The sequence below is a fragment of the Saccopteryx bilineata genome, chromosome 2, assembly GCF_036850765.1.
Source record: "Saccopteryx bilineata isolate mSacBil1 chromosome 2, mSacBil1_pri_phased_curated, whole genome shotgun sequence".
Lineage (NCBI taxonomy): Eukaryota > Metazoa > Chordata > Mammalia > Chiroptera > Emballonuridae > Saccopteryx > Saccopteryx bilineata.
The window spans coordinates 109,295,901-109,323,111 of record NC_089491.1 but is presented as its reverse complement, the minus strand read 5'-3'; the positions used below and the strand labels follow the sequence as shown (position 1 = coordinate 109,323,111).

General features: G+C 34.3%; 1 protein-coding gene across 2 annotated transcripts in view; it reads left to right on the top strand.

Annotated features, from left to right (window-relative positions):
• The window catches only part of SYT1 (synaptotagmin 1), a 586,497-nt gene that overhangs the window by 165,685 nt on the left and 393,601 nt on the right, over window positions 1–27,211 (top strand). For both annotated transcript variants that reach the window (XM_066257602.1, XM_066257600.1), the window contains exon 3: window positions 10,906–10,970. The gene's annotated coding sequence lies outside the window, so the exon portion shown is untranslated. The remainder of the gene's footprint in view (window positions 1–10,905; window positions 10,971–27,211) is intronic.

Genomic DNA, 27,211 nt, shown 5'->3' with positions numbered 1-27,211 from the left:
ATATATATCTAATTATGTAAGCTTCATATAAAGCTTTGTAAAAATAAATAATAAATATAAATAAATGGCATGGGAGATCATTGAAAATTATTTCCATGTTCTATATAATAGCTAAAAATCTTATAGAAGCCAAGTAATTTCTTTTACTTGAGGAAAAAGGAGAATAATTTTATTTTATTATTTTTATTTTTTATTTTTTGTGCCTAGTTTATTAGATAGATTCTCAGCCTTATTTTTCATTTTTCAAAATTTAGAAATTGAATTTAATGGGGTGACATTGATCAAGAAGAATACATAAGTTGTAGGTAAACATTTCTATAGCATTTGAACGGTTGATTGTGTGCTCATCACCTAAAGTCAAATCATTTTCCATCACCGTATATTTGTCCCTCTTTACTTTCCCTCCCTACCCCTCTGGTAACCACTTCACTTTTATCTATGTCCATGAGTCTCAGTTTTATATCCCACCTATGTATGAAGTCATATAGCCATTTGCTTTTTCTGTTTTATTTATTTTACTTAGTATGTCCTTAAGGTCTATCCACATTGTCCTATGTGGCAATATATCATCATTTTTATGACTGAATAGTATTTCATTGTATATATGTACCACATCTTCTTTATCCAATCCTCTATCAAGGGACACTTTAGTTGTTTCCATGTCTTGGCCACTGTGAGCAATGCTGCAATGAACATGGGGATGCATGTGTCTTTGCATACCAGTGTTTTTGAGTTTTCCAGGTGGACACCCAGTAGATGGATTGCTGGGTCATATGGTAGCTCTGGTCTTAGATTTTTAAGGAGCTGCCATACTGTCTTCCATAATGGCTGTGCTAGTTTATATTCCCACCAGCAGTGAATAAGGGTTCCTTTTCCCCTACAGCCTCTCCAGCACTTATTATATGGTAAAAGTCTTACAGGTGTGAAGTGGTATCTCATTGTAATTTTGATTTTCATTTATCTAATAGCTAGTGAAGATGAGCATATTTTCATATATCTATTTGTTGTTTGTCTTCATGGGGAAATGTCTGTTCAGGTTCTCTCCCCATTTTTAATTGGATTGCACTTTTTAATGTGCACTTAAAAACAAAGAGCAAAATTAGCTAGTATTTAAGTCTATCTATGAGTAATTGTAGCTCTGATTCAACTGTGCTACCAGACTGGGAAAGTACGTAGACTTATAGTCAGGATACTGTGCAGAGAAAGGAGACTGACTAGGTCCTTCAAGAGTTGTTTTTTAACAAATATTTATTTAAAATTTCATGTATGCTAGACAATGTACTACTTGTGAGTATCTTGTAGAACTTCCACTATCATGGGGTTAAACAACAAAAACAGACTTTAACATAATGCACTAACTATTGTGAAAGAGGTATGAATTGGCATTTTATAGACAGGGACTTCCTTTATTTCTTCTTTTTATTCCACATAACTTCAAGAACAGTACTGCAAAGCCTGACCAGGTGATGGTGCATTATTAGATAGAGCATCAGCCTGGGATGCTGAGGACTGAGATTCAAAACTCAAGGTTGCTGGCTTGACTGTAGGCTCACCAGCTTGAGTGTGAGATTATAGACATGACCCTATAGTCGCTGACCTGAAGCCCAAAGTCACTGGCTTGAGCAAAGGGTCACTAGCGCAGCTGTTGCTCCCCAGTCAAAGCATGTATGAGAAGCAATCAGTGAACAAGTAAAGTGTGCAACTATAAGACTACTAGTTAATGCTTCTCATCTCTTTCATTTTATGTCTGTCTCTGTCTCTCTCACACTGGAAAAAAAAAGAGTAGTGCTACAGAAACATGAACACATTTTTTTGAGATTTGCTTGATTAGAGAGATGAAACTGACTTTACTTGGGGTGACCTCTAGTGTATGGACAGTAAGACTGATTTGTATTCAACTAGAAAATGGTCGGTGCTTCCCATCAACTTCTGTTATCAAGTTTACTATTCTTAACATTTGAATGATTTTATTATGTTGACATTATAGTCCATGTTATGATTGTTAGTAAAATTGGAAATCGACATGGTAGATATTACATGTCTCCAAAAAAGTCTGTTAAAGTGAATGTTTATATGAGTATTTTCTGATTTTCCCTTATACCAAGGATATGGAAGTGACTAATAATATCAGTCTCTTTTCAAAAGTGACATGACCTTAAACTATAACTAAAGAGAAAATGACAATGCTAGGGGATTCTATGTCAAATACTCCAATGCTACCATTAAGAAATAGTGAAAATTAACTTGCTACAGTGTATAATTACAAAATAATTTTAATTTCAAATTGAAGTTTGGTCTCTTCAGTTGAGTCTCCTAGCAGAGGGCCAAAAACACAAGCGCTTTTAACCCCTGCATAGAGTCCTACCTCCAAGGAAACGTGTCTGTTCTAAAGAATTAGTCCTAAGGAATTAATCTTGATTGTATTCTTTTTGTCAGTGAAAATTAGTTGCTGTTCACATTAGATATCAAAAGGATCAAAGAGTAGAAGCTGAGAAAACAGGTCACCCATGATATTGCCCCACTTTAGCTGCAGTTACTCTAATCATTGTATCATATCATGGGTGAAATGAGGGTCTTTTGAAAACACAAGCAAAATGTCAGATTTTAATGAATTTTTATTGAAATCTCCCCCAAATCTCTAAATCTAGAACACCCAACTACTTTCTCTCCTGAAAAATTTAGTATGAGAACTATACATCCCCCATGTAATTTGATGTGTAGTCTCCAATTCTTTCAAATATATTTAGGTTTTTAAAGCATCTTTGAATTCTTTAAATAAACCATTAATTTAGAATTTTATAGTATTGCACTTATGGTTATTTTCAGAAAAATAATTATTTTATCAGAATTAGGTGGTTGCTCATTACTTCTGGAAAGCATCTTTTAGTATCTTTTCCCCTGTGGTCTTTTCTCCTTATCAGTTTGTTTTTATCTATTGGTGGGGTAATCTCGAGTCTAGTGTTCTGAAACTATGACTTCATGCATACTCACTTTCAGAAGGAAAATCATATTGTATTCTTTGAAATTCTTATCATTTCCAACTCCCACACATCTAAATCTAAGAACTTGCTTTTAAAATGTGTTTTCTCCAAAGCTGATGGTTTGCTTCTTTGTTTTTACTTCTAAAGCTTTTAGCAATTGAAGAAGGGCTATCTGTTTAAAGAGTTAAGAATGGCTGTTTGAGTTAACATGGACTTTTATGTTTTCAAGTCACCACATGACATCTTTTAGCCATCCCCCTGATAGTATTAACTTAATTTAGCTATTCATTCAAATTTTGTTGACTCTAATTAAAAGAAAATTTAAATCTAAATTTATCTCTGGATTTCCATGACCATGCCATTTTATTTTCTGCCTCATTCTATATGAACTATGTAGATGTTCAGAGTGAAAAATAATATGACAAATGTCTTATGCTTTTTACAAATATATCCTGAAGGTAATCCCCCAATATTAAATCCTCTTATGTAGATGAAACTATTCTGTTGATTTTGGAATCTTGGCTTAATATAGGAATGATGATATTCTGATAAAAGTTCCAGGAGTACTGATGAATTTTTAAAAGGTTGCATGTTGAACATTTTTTAAAAAGAATTCTATTTTTAAAGACTCTTTGTTCCTCTAAGAGTAAATACATTAAATTACTTTTAGAAATCAAAGATATCTTAATAAATCAGTCTATCTAGTCTTTTCCCTTAGGTTAGTATTGTTATCCCATTTACAGATAAAACAATTAAGATACAGAAAACTTATTTGAATTGCTTCAGGTAATACATATCTAATAAGTATAAAAGAATGTTTAGGAAATAGCTTTTTTTTTTTTTTTACCTCATTGGAGTCAGTTCAAATGCTACAGAGACTTTGTTGCAAGAAAAAACAGAACTCAAATACAGACAGAGCTGAATCTAGATCCTGGTGCCACCATTTACTAACTCAGTAGAAATTGTGAACTGAGTTTGCTGATATGTAAATAGAGATTTATCACTTACTTCATCATGTCCTCATATAGTTGAATGTCATAAATATATGCAATCTATTTCAGCTTATTAAATAGCTGTTCTGATGACTTTTTTAAAACCATGCTGCTTCTCCAAAATCCTTACTTAACCTCCCATAGTGAAGCTTGGAAGAGGGCAGTTTTCACATCAACATAAATGTCCAAGACACCAATGAGCCAATTTGTACTGATGTTTATATTTGTATATTCTTTTTATTTGCTAGTAAGAAAAACAGAGATGATGTCTTCAGAGTGAGTTTAATGCAAGAAATCGCTAATTTTCTATTGTATCTCATAATTGTTCCCCAAATAGATGTCAAATAGAGAAAACTGAAGACCACTTCTTCTAAGCTATGGCTTTTGTCATGGCTGGCCCTGAACTTCCAGCCTTCTGCTAGTGCTGAACTAAACTTGAAAGATAGCAAAGCCCTAAAGTTGAACCAATCAGCATCAAACGTTAAAGATCTCATGCCATATCCCAACATCATACTTATTTGCTCCATGGCACTTTGCTGTGCTTGAATTTACAGCATAACAAAACTTAAATAAATTATTTTTTTTCTTTCAATCTTAAATCTATGTATAAGCTTGCTGCCCCACTCTCCTCACTCAACCTAGAAAAATTGGGAAGGCTGAGTCAACTTATTTTTATTGCTTGTCATTTACCAACAACTTCTGTCCTATTAGGAATGTCAGTTTTCACAGCTACCTTGGAGCCCTTCTAAAGGTACTTGTTTGGCTTTCTTTTTATAAAGCCAGAAATTATGCAAGCATTTATTTTATCCAAATATTCTCCACAGTCTCTAATTGTTGTGGCACTAGAATCTAAATCAAAATCAAAGCCTTTTGAAAATAGTCCTGTTCATTTGTGTTCTCTCTTCCTGGCAAAAAATAAATAAATAAATAAAAATAAATCACCCCTTGGTGCCCACAGAGACACTAATTCTGCCTCCTCTCACCCTCCAACTTTCTTATAGGGATATTACCACAAGTAGTCTTGATATGAACACAGAATTTTAAGAAATACTGTGTTCTGTTCTGACAAAGCTAGAAAAAGTGGTCTTTGGTAATTTCTGCAATGAATCAGATTGAAATGGCAAGCTTATTTCAAGTTATAGTTTTAAATGCTTTTAAGGATCCCTGACTAGAACTTTCTAGTTTAAAAAATAATAAAATAGTATCTGCCTAGGGAAATAGGATGATGAGAAGAAAGCAAAGTAAGGGCTTTCAAGAAGTCCCAGGATAACCAGCCATGCTTGATGGCCAAGAAGTCACTTTGGGTAGCTGCCAGTCAGCATTCTGGTTCATTTTCTGAGCTCCATGGACAGATGAACATTTACTGAGTGTTTACTCATTTTAAGTAGCATCTTATCATAAGGGATCACACAGAGCATGGGCTCCTCTAGTTGTCAATATAAAATTGGCATAGATGTATCTGGGAAAACTAATGAGATCATGTGAAGTGAGGGATAACTGATGTGTAATAGAATGTAAGTACTCGACAAGCTTGTGGGAGAGAAAACATGAGGAAGCCCATGTTGATTATCACAGTCTTCCTGGAGGTGTCAGCTATTGTCCCTGCAGGGTCTTGAATTAAGTTACATGAATTTAGTTCATGGAACTAACTATGGAACCTATGAGTTTCTTCAGCTTTCTTTCCTCTAAGTTGGGCAGTGCCCTTGTAAAAGAATAATTACATAAATTCCTGCCATTTTGTGGCTTCTTTTGAATACTCTTCAGTACCATTTACCTGGGGATACTAGAGGTGGAAGCAGTGAGTGTGGAGAGTCACTTTGATCCTAATAAAAGAACAGATAAAGATTTCTATATACATCTGAATGCCTCTATCAATGGTACATGTAATTGTCACTTAATACATACAAAAACCATAAATCACGCTTTGCATTCTCTCTTCTATAGTAAAGCCTCTTTCAATAGGATTTACTGCCCATTACTTGCATCAGTATATTGCTCTTTTATTCATCTTTTCTACTTTTCCCCATTTCTCTTCATTTAGAACTCATTTCAGGTTATTCTCTTCTATAAAAACGTTCCCAGTGCCCATTTTAATAAACAGAACCATTATAGAAATACTTAGAGCTGAAGGGCACCTTAGAGAATCACCTTTTCTCTCTCTCATTTCACAGCTGACATAATTGAGGTCAAAATAGATTAAATGATTTGCCTAAAGTCATACAATAGATAGACGCACATGCCAACTGGGATTATATGACACTAAATTTTACTTTTGTCAATATCTAATACTATTCATTCAATATTCATTGATATGGCAGACACTGTTCTAGGGGCTGGAGGCTAGGAGAGGTCCCTAGAGCATAATTCTGCTCCTGTCACAAACGTTTCTGCAGGGTTCTTCTCCCTTAGGTGTGCTCACCGTGACTTCCTATTATACCTTTTTATTTCAGTAGTTTTATTTCTTCACGTTTTGATGGTGTCCTTATCTTCACTCAGTCCCAATTAACTTCCCCGAGCTTCTCATTTAATTCCCATCATCCTTTTCAAGAAACAAACTGGCTCTTTTGATTTAATGCCATTCTGCCTCAATCTCCGCCACCCCATTGAAAAATAATTATCGTGAGTATAATGAAAATGTTAAACATGGTTGAACCCAGCATGTGGTTATGGTAACTCTGACTGCTAACAAATGTTTTAGAATGTATTGACTTGGATAATAAAGTGTCACAACAGAAAAATGAGTAGACCTTCCATCTTGCCCTCCCATTTTCAATTTTGGTTGGTAAATATTTGATTCTGTTAGAGTGAGGACAGGCTTGTAGACTTAAGCCTCCTAAATGGCTCTCAATGGTTATACACAAAAGAGAAGAAATAAAAAAATGTCTTATGCCTTAAGTATGAGGCATATCTTTTTGGCCTTCTACATTCTTATCAAAGAAAATCCATATTCTGCATTATCACCTTCCTACCACAACGTCACAGGTACCTGCACTGATTGCATTTATTTATAAAACATTTGTTTGTGGAACATTTATATGTTTACTCTAGTACTTGATGAATTCTGTTCCTTTTACTGCCTAATGCCATCCAATAGTCATCCATATAAATGTCATTATCTTTTATTGCTATAGACAGAATGAAACAATCTTGTGCAGATACTAAAAAATAGCAGTTTATTTTTAATATTTAAAAGACAGTTTAATAGTCTGTTTTTGGTAATGTTTATTTTGCTGTTTCAAACTCACAAAAACTGCAAATTATATAAGAAGTTGTCATATGCCCTTTATCTAGATTAACCAATTATTTATATTTAGTCCTCTGTTATTTTCTCTCTTATTATATACTATATATATACACACACACACTATATATATATATATTACATATAATACTTAATTATGTGCATGTATATACACAATTCAAATATTTTCTGAACAATTTTGAGAATAGTTGGGAGACATGATGTTCCTTATCCTAAACACTCTAGTATGCATTTCAGTGTATTTCCTAAGAACAGGGCATTCTCACCTGAATAGGCAGTGGTGCAGTGGATAGAACATTGGCCTGGGATGCTGAGGACCTAGGTAGGAAACCTTGAGGTCACTGGCTTAGGAATGGGTTCATCTGGCTTGAGTGCAGACTCACCAGCTTAGGCAAGGGGTTGCCATCTTTAGTGTGGGATCACAGACATGACCCCATGGTCACTGGCTTGAGCCCAGAGGTCACTGGCTTGAGCCCAAGGTTGCTGATTTGAGCAAGAGGTCACTGGCTCAGCTGGATCCCCTAAATCAAGGCACATATGAGAAAGCAATCAATGAACAACTAAGGCACTTCAACTATGAGTTGATGCTTCTCATCTCTCTCCCTTCCTGTCTGTCTGTCCCTAGCTGTCTCTTTCTCTCTCTCTCACTCTCTCTCTCTCTCACTCGCTAAGAAAAAGAACAGGACATTATCTCACATTTACACAGAACAGTTATCAAACATAGAAAATTTATCATAGCTATAATCCCATTATATAATGTATACTCCATACTCAACTTCATCTATTGTTACTATACTCTTATTAATAGCTACTTGTTTCTATTGGTTCAGGGTTTAATCTAGAATCATGTGATGCATTTAGTTGTCATGCAATGTTTTATTTTTTGTTTGTTTAAAAGCTTACATTCAGTCACTAATAACCTAGATGTTGTCCCTTTTTAAAGCAACTTCTGCTTGCTGACTGTTGCTCCAAGAATAAGACTTTAAGCCAAAAGATGTCTAAAAAAAATCCATTAGGATTAGTGATATCTGTGTGGAGGAAATGGCACATCAACTCTGTAACTATGTGTTAACCCAGTTTTGGCATTTCAGTAGGAGGGACTCTAGGAAAGAGAAAACTAGAGTTGGTCAACACAGCAGTTTTGAAATTTAAAACTTTGGAAACAGATTCTGTTGCCATTTCAGCCTGCTGTGGCTAATAGAATAGTGTTTACAAGGGACCATGTCCACAAGGATTCACAGTGCACACATTAAATCCAACCCTATATAAATGTTTACCTCAGTGTGATGTTAGTGAGAACTAAAAATCAATTTATTTTCATCAAAATAAAATATTTGAGATATTTAAGACAAAGTTTGAAAGAAACTATTAGTTATTTGTCATTCTTGAAAGTAAGTCCCCGTTAAAAAAACACAGTTTTGCAATTGTTAATGCCAACATTAAATGAATACAAATAGCACCCCTGCAAAAAAAAAAAAATAATAATAATAACAAGAAGAGTCAACAGTTTGTAGTATTCATGATGCCTAAACCAGGCAGTGTTCTGATTATATTAAAAATAGAATTGTGATTAAGATTTCAGTAGTTTATTTCTGGCCACTGTTGAGCAGTAGTAATCTCTGAATCTCATCGTCTTGTTTTGTTTTGTATTTTTTCTCCGTGCCAGGCCATCTTCAAAAACTGGGTAAAAAGAACATGAAAGAGCTTTATTGACTATGAATGCATAAAATGTTCTATGAAAACTATGCAGACCTACCTAAACACATGCAATTTTTTTAAAGATTTGTATAAACACATAGAAGTACCAGGTCTCAATACTGGAACTTGGTCCAAGTCAGACATACCAATGCCCATTACATTACTGAAAAGCCAGATAGATGAAAGAAGGTGTGAAATCATACTGTGCTTTTTTTTTCACTGTTTCCCTCTAAAATAAACAGAGATGTTTATACGTGCAAGAGAGAGAAATTAGCTACCAGAAAAATACTAGGCACATCTATATTCAGCACGCAGATTAAAAATAAAATCATTGTTTGTCCCTTACAGAACAGGCTTGCTCATTCATCCTTGTGATAGATATGCATGCAAAACCAAAAGGAAATCAAATCCCTGCAGATGGCTCATAAGTCAAAAAAATTGTTTAATCCTTTCAATGCATCCGCTAGGGAAGCCTGCCCCTTGGTAAGTAATAATGTACAATATATAAAATGTCAAGTGATCTCTTAATTCTTTAGTAGAACACCTTTGTTTTCTCTAATGGGTCCTCCCCCCATATTTCTTGCAAAAACCTCTGTGTCACTCTGATACCTTAATATCTACATTTATAGAATTCTGCTGTAGTTTTTGTTTTAATGAAAGAAAGGTGTCAGTAGACAGAAACTATATACAAAAATCTTATCTAAAATAGATTGTGACTCAATGTCATATTTTAAAAGGAAGCCAGACAAATCTAAGTATATTTTAATATTGCTTTTCCTAATGGATTTTACTAGAAAACTGTTGAGTTTCAAGCAGGAATTAAAATGAGAGCAGACCTTGGAGGCTTAACCATTGAACAGATGCAGTAAATACAGCTCGGAAACTAAAGCTGTCACTTCAGATCTTTTCCGCTGGGTACCTACGTCAGCCCATTGCCAGAGCTGCTGGCATCATAGCATCTTTGTTGATTCTGTGGAAGATAGACATTGTAAGAACCCTTACAACAAAGTAGCATGCCTATTATGAATCTATTTTTATATATTTTATTCTTTCTTGGTTTCCATTATACCTAAATTTTTTCAAGTAAAAATAATGAGAACTTATATATAAAATGGTACCTATCTCTAGCACTGTGAAAATGTTTCATTTGTGAGTTGCTAACTTGTCAAACTGAATCAGATATTTTTGACATCTTTAGTACATTAAAGAAATTCCTCATATTGACTCTTGTAAAGACTTAATTTTCTAACTCTATAAAATGAAAGTTATACTTTTTTCTGCAATGATAGGAGATTGTTTTTCCCCTTACCCTTGATGGGCTTCTTTGATATATAATCTACTACCTATCTAGATTTATGTAGATCTATCTATCTATCTACCTATCTATCATCTATCTATCTAACTATCTATCTATCTATCTATCTGCTAAATAAATAGTTTTTGGTTGTATCTGGACACTGATTTGGCTCTGAAAATAGGCAAATATGTGTAATAAATTAAAGGGCTCCTAAATTTAGTGAAAATGTAAATATAAAAGTAACATGTATAAGATTGATTTATAGTAATCATATTGATACCCAATATAGCACTAGACATTAAATTGACTAATAATTCTAAGAGTCTTCTTTAATAAATTTAATAATGTAGTGTTCTCTAATAATGTCTGACTAGATTAGTATCATTTTAGTTTTCCAACTGAAAACCTATAGTGTTGACAGCATGGTTAAATCAGCGTGTAAACTTCTCATAGATTCTTGGTCTCTAGCTCTTCAAGCTGCCTTTAAAATTCTTATCTATCAATCTAATACTAAGTATACATATGTGATATTTTACTGTATTTAGATGTATGCATTGAAAGGCTTTCAAGTAAAATATTAAATCATAAAATTTATCAATTATATTTATGACAATCTGAAGTGATTTTGAACTATGTGTAGTCACCTAACCATTGTGCATATTGTTTCCCTTTTAGAGAAAAAAAGTAACTGAAAGAGAGAAAACAGAAAACGAAAATACCCCAGAATTTCTGACAGAACAGTAAGTACTTTAATGACACAATAATTATACTAGAGTTTCTAACAATTAGATCTTACAAATTTCTCTTATAAAAATATTTACCTTTCTATTTTCTAAGAAAATAAATTAACAAACTAAGCAAACAGAGCTTTGTACAACTCAATTTCAGTTTACTGGAGTAAACTGAAAATTACTTATCCTGTAATCCCCTTAGATAAGAAGCCAAGGTAATCCTGGTGATACATCTATATGGCGGGAGATGTTTATGTTGATTCCATCCTATCTTTTCACTAGCATCATATCATTTTAAAGTCTAAAGAAGAAAAATAAGTAATAAAATTTAATCAGAGTGCCTCACATTTTCTGTATGGGATACATTTATTCATTTTGAACAAAATTTGAAACATAATCAATACGCTTGGTGTTTTTATAGGCATTAACATAAACTTATAAAACAATGGCAACCATCTGCAGTCTTAAAATTTATAACTTCATCTCATTAGTACATTTCTTTTTTATCTTACAACCTAACTATGATGTGTATTTTCTAATATAGTTATTATTTGATAGTAATAATTATTTTCCTAAATATATTTTTATTGAACAAGTTAAATGCATTCTTAGTATCATTTTTATGGTAAAATTTATAATATTGTAATGATTTCCTAGATGTAAATATTATAAGTTTTGATATGTGAATATCAAAATAATTTTTTTATAAGATGGATAGAAAAATCCACATTGATGACCTATTTTATATCACTTTTAATGGCACAGTTATTTTGAAATAAGTTTGCAAATGCAGTTCGCTAAAATTTTTAAATAAACATTAATACAAAATGTAGTGAATTAACAAAATGATAGAAATATAAGTGTTAAGGATATGTGATACAGAAAAATTTCTAAGTAATTTTTGTAGCCTCTAAAAAACTTTAATATATAAATTACATTTAATTTAAATGATTAAACATAATTAATTATGTTTATAATGCTGCAACTATAACTTACCTTAAATCTACTTTATTTATATTGAGAAAAATAGTGAGAGAAGAATGCTTCTTTACTTCCCTATTAATCATGTCCAGCTTCACCTTACACAAAGCAATTAACCTCACTTTTTGCTGTAGTTATGGATGATCATACACTTTAAATACTTAAATCTGAGATTTATAAAGCCAAAAATTTTAAAAAACTGCTTCTTCATTTGAAAATTAAATTCCAGAGATGTGAAATAGTGTTTTGAGGTGACAGAGCAACAGAGCAAAATATGAATAAGTTCATACATATTCTGGGTATAAGAAAGATATTTTAATACTCAGAGTTATTTATCTTGTAAAAAAATAAAAGCAAGCTCTCCCAGTTTGAATAAATTGCAAGATATGAAATAAATTAGCAATTTTTTAACATTTTTTTTCAACATCTTACTGACCAGAAAGAGTCAAGTGTGACACTCAGCCAAAATAATAAACATTTCTCAATACCTAGCAATTATCCCACAAGAAGACTAGGCACTCTTTAAAGTTTCATTTTTGTGTGTGTCATTCAGTTGTCAAACAATTTCAATTCTGTACATTACTCATTGTAAAATAGTGAATTTGTAAATGACAGAATTTTTAAGCTCTTTATACAAGAGCCAAATAATATCTACCTTACCCCCTCACAATTTCTTAGTATCTTATGATAATTTCACTGTGAAAAGCCATCAGTGGCTATTTTTCTGATGATTTAGCAGTAAGTGATTTGGTCTATTTGTCAGGTATGACTTATAAGTTATTTTATTTGAATTGTAATTTTCATAATTGTATTTAAATTTGATTTAATCTTGCAAACTTTGGAGGGAATGGATTCCGGTGATGAGACCTGCTGCCTGGAATAACCCTAGAGATAATACTGTACATGTCTTCAAGAAAGGAACCATGCCTTCTCTTGGTGCATTGATAGTTTGAGGCAGTTTATCTTTCCAGTCTTTAATTGTCATCTATTTATCAATTACATGCTAAGTCACTCATAAATAACTACAAAGAGTAAGGACTCCCAAACCAAACCCAAATAATGAAAAAGTGTTATTTATTCTTTAACATTTTTATAAAATGTTGTTGAAGAGAGCTATGCTGAATTAAAATGATATTGTCAAGTCATAAGTGTGTGTGTGTGTGTGTGTGTGTATATATATATCATATATCTAGAATTCCAAAGAGTTCATGAGTTAGAGGAATCAGTACATTGAATAAAACATGATATAAAGTGAGAACATTGACTAATATAGTGACTATTTTTCTTGCCTTTATCTATAGAATATGTATGTGTTGTAAGCCCATAAATAATAAATGAGTTTTACTATTTGTATTTGAACCAAACTTATGAGAGGTTGATAGTATTGAAAGCCATACATATCTCCTTTAATTTTTTCTCAAAGCCCATAGCTCAAAAACAATTAGGTAATGATTAAAATATTACTAAAGATCTTTAGAGTGCATTGACCTTGTATTACACAAAAACTTTTATGCTTAAGAAAGTTAAGGAAAATAAGGAAAGATACAAAAAAAGAAACATTGGAATTGTACTTTAAAACAATTGTTCTCTCAATTGCTTCTCTCAGTGGTACTTACTTTTAAGAACTTCATGGATGGTCTCTCTATAGACTCTGAATACACTAGATAATAATAATAATAACAAAGATAATTCATTTAAAATGCATTCAGAAGCTCAGTAATACTTCTTGGAAAATATTCATATTTGAGACTTGTTAAACCTTTTAAAATACTGCTGGAGGGTTATGTTCTACTACAAAGCATGACTATTATTGACAATCTCTCTTTCCTGGCATACCTAATAGAACCAGAAGTGTACAGTAAGAAAGGTACCATTGGAAAACAGATTTTAAGTAGGAAAGTGTTTTTGTGGTTCATTAGAGAATAATTATTTGCAAATGCCCCTCAGAAGTTTAACTTAGTCAAACCTTTTTCTGTTTGAAGTAGCAAGTCCTTGTAATCAAAAAGTATAGATGTATGTATAATATATAGTAGCATAGAGCTAGGAAAATAGTCTAATAACCTCATTTTATATACATTATCTCCTTTAATATCCTTATTTATAGAGAGATAGATTAAGTCAAGTCACTTATGCTACCTCTGAATTGCTAGTGGCAGAATCAAGAAAAATTCTGGCTCAATTAATCACTCTCTATATGTTCTCTCTATCATATTAATTTATACATATTAAAAACAAGGTTCTTGAATTGGTTCAAGAAGTCCCTTAAAATTTAAACTTCTTTCAACCAAAACTCTAATGAAATTTTATATGACTGCCTGACCTGTGGTGGCGCAGTGGATAAAGCGTCAATCTGGAAATGCTGAGGTCGCCGGTTCGAAACCCTGGGCTTGCCTGGTCAAGGCACATATGGGAGTTGATGCTTCCAGCTCCTCCCCCCTTCTCTCTCTCTGTCTCTCTCTCCTCTCTAAAAATGAATAAATAAAATTTTAAATAAAATAAAATAAAATAAAAAGTTGAAACTCTTAAATTTAAAAAAAAAAAAAAAAAAAAAGAAATTTTATATGACTAACTCTGCCTAGTCTCTATTACCTTCCCCAAACTTTATTTTGATAGCTCATTTGGATGATGTTTAAGTGGAAAGAATTATGTACATACACACACACACACACACACACACACACACACACACACACGAGTTAGGGAATCTGAGTCTTGGCTTCATCCAACTCCCCTTCCCATAGTGAAGACTCTGATATCATAAGCAAAGGTAATGACATTCAAGATCACACACCTATAAAACTGTGGGATGATCATAATACATACATATAGTCTGCCATCAACAACAGTTAAGCAATTACTTCTTTGATTATCTGTTTTCTTATCTGGGTAATTTAAAAAAAAGAAACCTTCCTAGACTCTCTTAGATCAAATTAGATGTATAGGGATCACTGCAGTGATGTTTAATTATAAAATTTAGCTATTGCCTTGTTATATAAAACCTTACATTATATCAGTATAGTGAGAACATTTTTGTGTGAAAATTTGCCTTTACAATTTTGGCAATACAATATATCAGTTACAAGTGTTGCTGATTGATTTCTGTTTTAGACAATAATGGTCATTGTTCGGCAAATAAGTTTGTAAAATTTGTGTTTTTTGAGTTTGCTCACTTTTATTGTTAAAAATGGCACCAAGCAACCACATGTGTGCTAGCCTTCAGAGCAGGGCAGTTGATTGCGATTGCATTTCTGCTTAGGAAGGGCCATTGTTATGCTAATGTCTGCTGGAGGAGGGGTCTTCTGGGCCCAGTTAGTTTTGTAGAAGGAAGAAGAAGGAGAAGAAGAAGAATCCAAGATGGAAGGAAGGAGAGAAAAGCCAGTTTTGCAGAGTAAGAAGCCATCTTGGCAGATGGGGAACCAGAGGTGACTGAGACTGGTGGAGGCCTTTGATTCTAGGAAAAACCGGATGAGTCAATAGCTTTGGGAGCCCTGAATGGAAAGGGAAGTCTTTTCCTGCTGTGCGTTTACTCGCCAACCAGCTGTGAGGCTAGAATGAAGGAATGGCCCACCATTTTTTGGCTCCACTGTTTCTTTACCGTCTACCTGAATTCAGCGAGAACCTGTAAGTGAATGGCTGTGGGGGCCATGGCTGCTAGCCATACAATGCTCCAGGAAAAAAAAATTCCCTTTTCTTTGAATTTATAATCTACCCTTAATCCTAATCAACTTTCTTAAGCATGGGCCCAAGTGAGTTCTTATATAAAAGGAAGAGAATTAGGAAAGGAAAGGGGAATATTTATAGGGTTCTAAGCTTCTGTCAGATGCTCTAATAATTATAGGATTAAATTTTAGGTGTCAAAAGAAGTCCTTCTATATTATTACAGTTTTACAGGTGGTGAAAATAAGAACTGAAAGCTTTAGAAAATTAGCCTAATTAGTAAACAGCAGAGCTACCGTTTGAACTCAGGTCCCCTGATTACCCCTTCCTTTCCAAGTTGTCATTCTTAACTAAACACATTACAGCCTGACCAGGCGGTGGCGCAGAGCATCAGACTGGGATGCAGAGGACCCAGGTTCGAGACCCTGAGGTATCCAGCATGAGCGCAGGCTCATCTGGTTTGAGCAAAAGCTCACCAGCTTGGACTCAAGGTCGCTGGCTCAAGCAAGGATTTACTTGCTCTACTGTAGCCCCACGGTCAAGGCACATATGAGAAAGCAATCAATGAGCAACTAAGGTGTCGCAACAAAAAACTGATGATTGATGCTTCTCATCTCTCTCCATTCCTGTGTGTCTGTCCCTGTCTATCCTTCTCTCTGTCCCGGTAAAAAAAAAACACACACAAAAAAAAACACATTACAACCGGTAAAGGCAAGACATATTCCACTTTGCTGTATGAATGATGGCATGGTGAGGGGAGGTGGAAACAAGGAATATAGCACTTTTAAAATGTCATTTGTCTATGCAAAATGCATGTGATATACATATGCTATTACTTTACTTATTGCCAGTAAATATTAGATTACATCATGTGTATTTGTCCTTCAGATGCTAAAATTAAACCAAGATAGGACAACTTAATTATTACAAGACAGCTATCTTTAGATAGAACAAGTAGAACCGAAATTGAAATGGGGAGCCGTTAAGTATCAAAGGTCTTCTAAAGGAAAGAAAAAATTGCATTTATTTGGTTTGTAATGTAAGTAACAATAAACAGGACATTCATGATATGTTCTTAGATTTTTATGCTTACTCCATTATCTGGACTTATTCCCTTTAAAAGTTTTGGTACAACTTTGGAAATTCATTCCTTTATATATTCCTCATTCTTTGTTCAATAGCTCAGTATGGGAATGAATAAAGAACACCCTCTGTCATCGAGTAGCTTTTAGTTAGAGTAATTACAAATATTAGACTACTTACTTGATAAAGAAAATAGTACTACTTTGACTTACTGTAAAGTAATAGACTAATGTTTAAGTTACTCATCTGATTTATTATGGTCAGAAACACTTTATGTTTTTATATACCAAATGATTGAGAATTTTGTCACTTTCTATGGAACATTGGATAAGATGAGGTTCCCATAATAATTATTATTCATGATAAAGCTAAGCTATTTCATGACTACTGGTATTTTTAAAACACTAAAGAAGGAGTCTCCTTTAATCTTAGATCTGTCTTTGAAAATTCACTCTCTGTTCAAATTCCAGCTCTACTACTAATTAGAACAACAAGAAATAGGGCAATTTAGTGGACCTCTATATGTTTTAATTTCTTCATTGAGTATTTGTAATAATCAAATGAGTTAAAGATATGCAGTGATTTTTATTTTTATTTTTTACATAACAGTATCATGTTGGTAATAGGTGCTATATTAAAGTTAACTATTATAATTATTGGAAAAAAATTAGTCTATTACTTCTAGAAACATAAATCTTTAATTTGGAAACTCTCATTGATATTATTTTTTGTTTTGGAAACTATCATCTTTCATGACTAAAGTATGTTGAGTTTGGAAAAGATGAAATGAAAATGCTTTAAACCAACAATATTTTTTTTCCTCTTAAATTTTTTTTTATAAATAAATTTTTATTTTAATGGGGTGACATCAATAAATCAGGGTACATATATTCAAATAAAATATTTCCAGGTTATCTTGTCATTTAGTTCTGTTGCATACTCATCACCCAAAGAGATATCGTCCTCCGTCACCCTCTATCCAGTTTTCTTTGTGCCTCTCCCCCTCTCCCTCTCCCTCCTCCCCCCCCCACCCCGTAACCACCCCACTCCTGTCCATGTCTCTTAGTCTCGTTTTTATGTCCCACCAATGTATGGAATCCTGCAGTTCTTGTTTTTTTCTGATTCACTTATTTCACTCCACATAATGTTATCAAGATTCCACCCTTCTGCTGTAAGTGATCCGATGTCATCATTTCTTCTAGCTGAATAGTATACCATGGTGTATATGTGCCCCATCTTCTTTATCCAGTCTTCTATTTTTTTACAGTGATTAAAAGCCTTTAAGCAACCAACAATATTGTTTTAAAGATATCATGTAAGATCTAAAATTAATAAGATTTTAAAACAAATGAGTCAGCTATCTGAACAATTAACTAATTTTGATTTACTCTAACATTCTGGTTGATTTACTTAATTACCTTCACTGGAGCCTTATTTTGGGCTTGCATCATTCGGTTTTATAACTAAGATTGTTGGCAATGGCTGAATTAGCAATTAGCTGTGTTCAGGTTCTGTTTCGGCCACTTACTTGCTGTATGACCTTGGGAAAACAGTTTAACCTCTTTGCCTCAATATCTCATCTCTAAAAAAAAAAGAAAATAAATCCTAGGTAAAGGTTTCATAGATTTCCAATACAGTTGACCTTTGAACAACACAGGTTTGAACTGCATGAGTCTACTTATTTTCCAATATACTTACAGTTGGTCCTTCACATCTCTGAGTTTCACATCCATGAATTTAACCAGCCGCAGGTCAAATACAGTATTTTCTAACCGCATTTGGAAATCCATGGATGCAAGTGGCTGGCTGTATCCATTGTTCCATGCTGTTTTATTGAAGGAACTTAAGCACTCATGGATTCTGGTATCTGCAGATATCAGTCTCCTGTGGATTCTGAGGAACAACTACAGTTAAGTTTTTTGGGAATCAAAAGTTATATGTGGATTTTCTACTCTGCAGAGGAGGTCAGTGCCCTAATTTTAGCATTGCTCAAAGGTCAACTGTCCATGTTTATTAGGTGTTTATTACAGAAGTTAATAAAATAACATCAGCAAATAGTAATTCTGTTGTTATATTTGCTATTAAAGATAACTCCTTTACAATATAAAGGGGCATTCTTTTAAAACTATAAAACAGATTAAAGTGTGTAAGGAATAAAGAGGAAGAAAAGTGTGAAGGATGTTTAGAAATCTTGAATGCAACATGAAATCTGTGTTTTGATACAATAGGATGTATGTAGGCATGCTCTAGGAGGATTCTACGATGAGCTATCTCCTTGGAGGCCTCTTCCTCCTGAAAGTAACTACTAAAATTAGTCAAGGTCAATAGTATGACTCTTTCAAAGAGGTCAAAAGTAAGACATAACCAATTATCTACTAAAGGACACGAGTCATTTCCATGTCTTGGCCATTGTGAATAATGCTGCAATGAGCATAGGGATATATATATATATATATATATATATATATTTGCAAATAACAGTTTTTAAATTTTGGAGTAGATACCCAGAAGAAAGGTTGCTGGGTTATATGATAACTCTAGTCCTAATTTTTTGAGGAAACTCTATACTCTTTTTCATAGTGGCTGTTCTACCAGCAGTGAATGAGGGTTCCTTTTTCTACACAACCTTTCCAACACTTGTTATTACTTGTTGATAATAGCCATTTTAACAGGTATGAGGTGGTATCTCATGGTTTTGATTTGCATTTCCCTAATAGCTAGTGAAGTTGAACATCTTTTCACATATCTCTTAACCATTTTTATGTCTGTTTCCCATGATGATTGATTAAAGATATGGTACATATATACAATAGAATACTATTCATTTTTAAGATGAAATACTGCTATTTGCAACAACATGGATAGATTTTCAGAATATCATGCTAAGCAAAATAAGTCAGACAAAAAAAGTCAAGAACCATATGATTTCACTCATGTGTTATGTGTTATATACAACTGAGAGCAACAAATGAACAAACAAGATAAACAAAAATTTATAAGCACAAAAACAGTATGGTGGTTACCAGAAGAAAAGGGGGAAAGGGACATAATAAAGGGTAAAGGGGTCAAATATATGATGACAGAAAATATTTCACTTTAGGTGATAAACTCAATGCAATATACAGATGATGCATCATAGAAATGTGCACTTGAAACCAACATAATTGTATTGACCAATGTTATCACATAAATTTGATTTTTAAAATGTTCAAAAGGAACACTTGAGACATTTTGACCGTCTTCATAGGCCTTTAAGTAAGCTGATTCAGTATGCATTTTGGTGGGACTGGTACCGAAAAAGTCTTCTACTCTTCCAGAAAAGTATTTCCTTTGGAATAAAAAATGGAGTTACTGTATTTTTATTAAATAAAATCAACACCTAATCACACTGAAAACTGAGCAAGTTTTCAGAAATAAATTACATCTAATGCGTGTTATTACATGCACCATTTTAAAGGACAGTTTTATATCAGTTTATGATAAATAGTATACTCTCCATCAAGAAAATTAAATAAAATTTAGTATGTGAAATCAGAAATTTAAATCACAAAACTATTTTCTTACCAAGAATGTCTCTAACAACAACAACAAAAAAAGCTTATTTTGCTGCTTTGTTCCTCATGATAAAGAATATTTTGATTTTTCTCCTTTTTGTACTTTATTTTCTGTTAGTAGATTTCATATCCACCGCTTTCATTTGGCTCTATCATTTGAGTTGTTCTTTTGCAAATACTGTAAAAATACCTTTATAATACTGAGGTGGAATAGCAATACTAACACCATGCCTCATTTCTGTGATTAATATGAATTCCTTTACACTGCTATTGTTTTCATTTTCCACTTTCAAAAGAATCCTGGAAGAGCCTATGTTTGTGAACTAGTACAAAATGTTTGAGAGTGAGGAAATAATGCCTCCAAACAAGTAACCAAATTGCATTGATTTTCTAATTCAGGGACCCCCAAAGTGTTATTGTATAAATTTACAGTAGTCTAAAATAATTTTAAAACTAATTCTTAGCAGCTGCTTTGTAAGTTGCTCAAGGTTTTTGCTTATCCATTTTATGTTTGAGTTTAGCATTGATATGATTTGCTATAACATCTCCTGGGAACTTATTTATTTTTTATTAGGTATGTGATATTTGAACTATGAAGAATTTAATCTTGGCTTTTCCTTTCCTTTTGTACTTTAAGATTTTTTTTTTTTTACTTCAGAGAAGCTTTTCTTTCTTTCTTTCTTTCTTTCTTTCTTTCTTTCTTTCTTTCTCTCTTTCTTTCTTTCTTCTTTTCCAATGAAAGGTAGGGAGATAGAGAGATAGACTCTCAAATGAGCCCTGATGAGGATCCACCCAACAACCCCCATCTGGCTGATGCTTTGCCCATCTGGGCTCATGCTTACAACCAAGCTGTTTTTAGCACCTGAGGCAGAGGCTCCACGAAGCCATCCTCAGGGCCAGGGCCAGTGCTCTCAATCTAATTCAGCAATGGCTGCAGGAGGGTAAGAGAGAGAAAGAGAAGGAGAGAGAAAGGGGAAGGGTGGGTGGAGAAGCAGAGGGTTGCTTCTCCTGTGTGCCCTGTGTGCAGACCAGGATTTGCACCCCTTACGTCTGCATGTCAGGCGACACTCTACCACTAAGCCAACCAGACAGGGTCAAGAACCTTTTCTTAATGTCCCCCAAATTATGTCTTAGAATTTTATGTATTTGATAGTTTTTATAATACCATTTTATTATGGAATACAAGGTTTTTTCTTTGTCTGAATTATGCCTATTAACATAATGCTAGAAAAGAAATGGTTTACATACTTGGTTAATCATTAATATATCTATTGTTTTCAATGATGAGATTTAAACAATTATCAATGTTTCACAAAAAGCCAAGCCAAATTTGTCATTAAGTGAAACAGCTGAAATAATGGAATGAATATAGGCAGTCCTCAACCAAGGGAAGAGTTGTGTAAAAAAAAAAATCATCTTAAGATGTTTTCTTTCCATTTCATAAGATGGAAATTGGCTCAGTGTAATTGCACAAATAAACCCGTGAAAACCCCCAGATGCTGCTCAGGCGCAGTGTTTACAGCACTGGAAATGGGACTGGAGGATGACCCAGGGACAGGAGCACAGTGTTGCTCCATTCTTCCTGCCACTCCATCAACCAGCCCCACATTTGAAAAGCAAATAAAGCTGGCTTTCCAGACTGCTCACTCTCTTTCTAACCTTGACTTTTTTCTTAAGTAATTCAGCTTCCCATCTAATATTCTCAAGTAGCTGTCTCTTTAAAGTGGTTTTGGCTTCAAATTTCCTACTTTTACTCTTGACCGAAATGCCTCAATACAGCTGGTATGAGAAAACATCGAGGAATAAAGGAACTGGGTCAAGTATTCAGACCAGCCCTGCACTCTCTCCGCTCGATCACCCGCTGGCGCAACTGCTAACCCAAATGAGCAAATGACAGAAGGGCCTGCAGGCGGAGTGAGGTCCTGAGGTGGGGAGCTTCGGGTGGTGTGTGTGAAGATACTTGGGGACAGGAACCACAGGCCCTGGAGGCAGCGTTCCTAAACCGCTCCTGAGGTGTGTGTGGTAGAGTTCCTCCCAATCGTCTACTTAGGAACCAGAATTTTCTTATTTTAACACCTGCAAGTTTCCCCAGTGATGCTTGTGAGGCTTGTGATAGAAGCTGTGTCAGTGAGGTGCAGTAGGCTAGAAATTATTTTGCTTTTTTCTCCTGAAATGTAACTTATATAAGTATGTGACTAAATAATATTATTTATCTACATTTTATTTTTTTTTAATTTCTTTTAAGCACCAAATGATGAAAGCATCAATTCATAAAGTAAATATTTGGGTCCCCTTAATATGAAGAAAATTACTTTATTTGCACCATTGCCTTATTTCAGGCTGTGCTAAGAAACGACCATAGGCTGGGTGACGTGTGGACAACAGGAGCTTACTTCTCACCGTTCTGGAGGCTGGGGCTGAGGCCCCGGTGTTCTGGAGAGCTCTCCTACAGGCTACAGACTTCTCATTTTATCCTCACACTACAGAGAGGGCGGGAGAACCCTTGGGGTCACTTTTTATAATCCTAAGGGCTGCCCTCTCATGACCTAATGACCTCCCCAAGACCCCACCTCCTAACACCATTACATTGAGTGTTAAGATTTTAACATGTTAATTGTGGAGAGGGTGCACAAACATTCAGTCCATTGCAACGGTTTATACCACTCATACTATTACATAACTCAGATCAAATTTTAACTTTTAATATTTAGCATAATTCTGGATGTAAATATAATTAATATATTTTCAGTAATAACCTTGTTAGATGTGCTCAAACAAATGCTAGGCTCCTTCTGTGCTGTGGGGCCGGCTCGGTGAGACCAGGACAGCCTGCGGCGCCCCGTCCTGGGTATGGCCGGGCTGCACAGTGGCCGGCCTCTGTCCTCGGTCCCAAGGCAACCGCAGCCACCAGCGACTGAAAATCACTTCCTTTGGAGAGCTTTACATGTCATTTCTCTGTGAAGTTTATATTTATATTCATATTGTATAAATGTGGAGACTGAGATTCTGAGAGGGAAACCTTCTCGAGGTACAAGCTTATCGTTTTCTGGGTTTTGTTCATTTGTTTTTGCCAAATAAAGCTAACCCCTGTACTCTTAGACACACAGATTTCACGGACTAACACTGCAGTGATGTTGGAAGAGCTGCACTCTGCATGAGAGGGGGAATCCCCTGAGTGTGGCAGGCAAATGGTCTCTGTATCTCAGGACCTGGCACAGAGTAGGTGCTCAATGCTAGCTGAATGAAAGTGACATTTTTTACCCAGATCTGCCACCATGGTGGCTTTATAAAATTCTCTTTTCTCTTATTTTTCCTCACTAACCTATATTAATCTACATCTTCAAACACTCCATTACAATAAGCTTTCATTTTCAAGAGCTATATCCTTAGCCTTATACAAACCTACAATTTATTTTTACCTGTTTAGAATTGTGGTAAAATATACAGAACATAAAATTCACTGTTTTAACCATTTTTAAGAGGTGTGAGTACATTCACACTGTGGTTCAGTCATCACCTCCAAATTTCCACATCCATTAAACAATCACCCCCATTCCCTCTCCTCACAGTCCCTGGAGGCCACTGTTCCGCTTTTTGTCTACCTGAACACTCTGTAAGTGGAATGATGCAGTATCCGTCCTGTGTCTGACTTATTTCACTTAGCATAGTGTCTTCAGGATTTTCTGTTTTGCAGCACATGTCAGAATTTCCATTCTCTTTAAGCCTGAACATTATTCCATTGTATGTCTCTACGACATTCTTCTGTTTATCCATCTATCCTGTAATTGAATAGTTTAGTTGTCTGAAGTGGAATATTTTTGCCAGTTCCCAAACTAAAATGCAAATATAACCATGCCATACATTTGTGACTTTGAGGATGTCTCCTTTTATTACATAAACCCTAAAATTAATCCCAGAAAACTAGTTTTGTATAGGCAATCAGTAGATTAAATAGATGAGTTTAAGATAACTTAGGGTTTCTAAGTCATAAATATACCACATTTTAATTGCTCAGGCTAGAATTAGCCAATCTTTATTTGATTATCATATGTTCTTATATGTTTTACACATTGAGTGTTCCTTACAAGATTTGCCATTAGGGTATTTTTAAATTGCCGCTTCTCTAAAAAAATAGAATAATGGGGGGAGGGTGTTGTTGATTCTACTGCTACTATTTAACTTCTAATCTATGTATTAGGCAATATTATTATTGAAGAATTACCAGATAAACCTTAAACAAAAAGAAAATATTTATTCATTCCTTTATATTTTCAACAAACATTACTTATGTGCTTATTATTAATTTTATAGCTAGCATTTTTTAATGCAAGATACACACACATATGTATCTGTATATATCTTGTAATACACCCACTTTATCATTGCATTACAGACAAGAAAGCTGAGGATCAGAAAGTGAGTTTTACAGTTAATAAATGACTGAGCTGCAATTGAGATCAGTACTTCCAGAAACAGGGCCGGTGCTCTCTGCCACCTCATACTGCCCTCTACGTGCCGTGCGTGGTGTTACATGCAGTACAAGACACTAGCTCTACCTTTATAGCGTGGTTCATAATAACATTTGTTATTTTCTTACCTGTTGGGCGAGACTCTAGCTGCTTCCCAAGGTCTTTGTAGCTTTGAGGGAATTTCACAGTATTGTTACACTTTTGGTTAATTGTTTTGTGTTTTGCTTGGGAGAGACAATACTGATAGTATCCTATTGATTTAGATGTTTTCTGACAGTAGCTGCCTAGCAGGTTTGCCTTCATTGACTTTTCAATGTTCTGTTAGAAATAAATTGCATGTACAATTTGATATTGAAAGACATGGAAGGTTCCCTACTGCACATGAAGTTGGGGCAGCCCTGAGCTGTGGGGTGGTGAGTGCTCATTATCATTCTGAAAATCACCTTCTAGTCCTGAGCTGTTGTTGTGAAAGACTTGCCTTTTCCTGCTTTTATTCCTCCCCATTTTATTTTTCTATGTTTCAATGCACCTATTATTCTTTGAAGGTTTAAACATTATTCTTAGAAATCCCCCATACTAAAACTTGAAATATAAAGTCATAGGTGTTGTATTATTATTTATTTATTATTTTTAACATCTAAAATTCAAGATAGTGTGAATTACAAATAATATAAATACTTGCTTTATTAATCCAATTTAAAAGAAATCTTACTTGTCTGATTTTTTTAAAGTTTGGACAATTAGAAATGTCTGTTATAAGCATTTGCACATATTATCTTTAATTCTGACAACTCTACAAGGTAGGTATCACACTCCATTTTACAGATGAGAAAACTAAGACTCTGAGAGGTTAAGTCATTTGCACAAGTTCATAAAAATTACTTCTATCTTTCTAATCATGTTCGACTTTTAGTTAACTAACCTGGCAATAATATCACTTGGCTTTACAGATCATTTCACAGTGTGTATTGCATTTTCACATAGGGTACTTGTATTAACCTCACAGAAATGCTAACTATACCTTGTACCCATCTTACTCTTTGTGAGACCATCTTGAAAATCTAGATTCAGAAATTGATTATGAATTTCCCTGTGCAGAAATATTGCTCTTTGTTAAGTTAGCATTAATTGTAATAATGGCTTACTTTTTACCACTACTAGTTTATGAGGGGAGAGGTGGCTGGAGAATTTGATTATCAATGCCATTAAACAACTTTGGGGATTATGCTTACCTAGGCAATAGTAAAAAGTAGAAGTATAATAACCTCTTGAGACCAAATTTCTATACCCCAGAAAACTATGTAGAAAATATACGCATACTACTATTTTCTGCTATCTTCTACCAGGATCCCAGCCCACAGCATCCTTGCCCTGTAAAGACATTTTAGTCAATGCAGCCTGTTGTCATATCTCCATATAAATCAGAGCGTCCTATCCTTCAATATGAATAAATAAACATGGGGAATAAGGAGGAAAAAGACACAGACATAAGGAACACCTTACAGTATTACACAAAGATAGAGTAACATGAAAATGAGTAGTAAGTATGTTTCTTATGATTAGTTCCGAAATTCAATAACCTTAGATTGTCTGAAATAACTTATAGATAAAAGTACCAATTGGGCAATGGGAAGAACAAATGAAAATATGAGAGATTAAGTAGAGAAAATATTAAAAACAAGCAAACAGATAAAGTCACAGGTATGCTACCCTCCAATCCCCATCAGAACATAAAAATACCCTACTCACTATTTCAGAAAGTATTGTACCATGTTCTTTCAAACACCAGAGTTTGGGTTTAAGAGTTTGACCCCACTTTTCCTGACCTGACCTCCTCCTAGGCTGAGTTAGTTTTTTCCTCTCTTCTATATTTGCAGAGCATCTAGGACATACCTGTACTGTAGCATCCATCTGATCTACTGGATATGAGCAAAGTCAGCCAGCAGTCGAGTAACCTAGCCACTCTCTCAGCCCCACCACTCCTGAGAACAACGCAGCACTTTGAGCACTATGTCTTGCACACGAGTAGATAATTGTATTCAGCCATTCAACAGTACCAAACCCTGTGCTAGTGCTGAGGGCTCTAATCGATGTTTGAAGAAAGGAGGAAAGAAGAAAGGGAATGATGAAATTAAGGAATAGAGGAGTTAAAGAGACATAAAAAGACAAAGGGAGGAAAGAGGGAAGAAGGAAGAAAGGGAGGGAGGGAGGGTGGGAGGAAGTAAGGGAGGCCAAAGATGTAAGTAAAAATATAATGATTTAATCTATAACAGCATTTCTTATGAAACATTAGTTGTTTTCTTTTTTTTTTTTTTTTTTTTTTTTTTTTCCAGCCTTTCACTTTGAATTTGTTTTTATCCTTGTTGCTTAGATGTGTTTCTTGTAGGCAGCATATAGTTGGATTTTCTTTTTTAATCCATTCTGCTACTCTGTGTCTTTTTATTGGTAAGTTTAATCCATTTACATTTGGTGTAATTATTGACACTTGTGGGTTCCCTACTGCCAT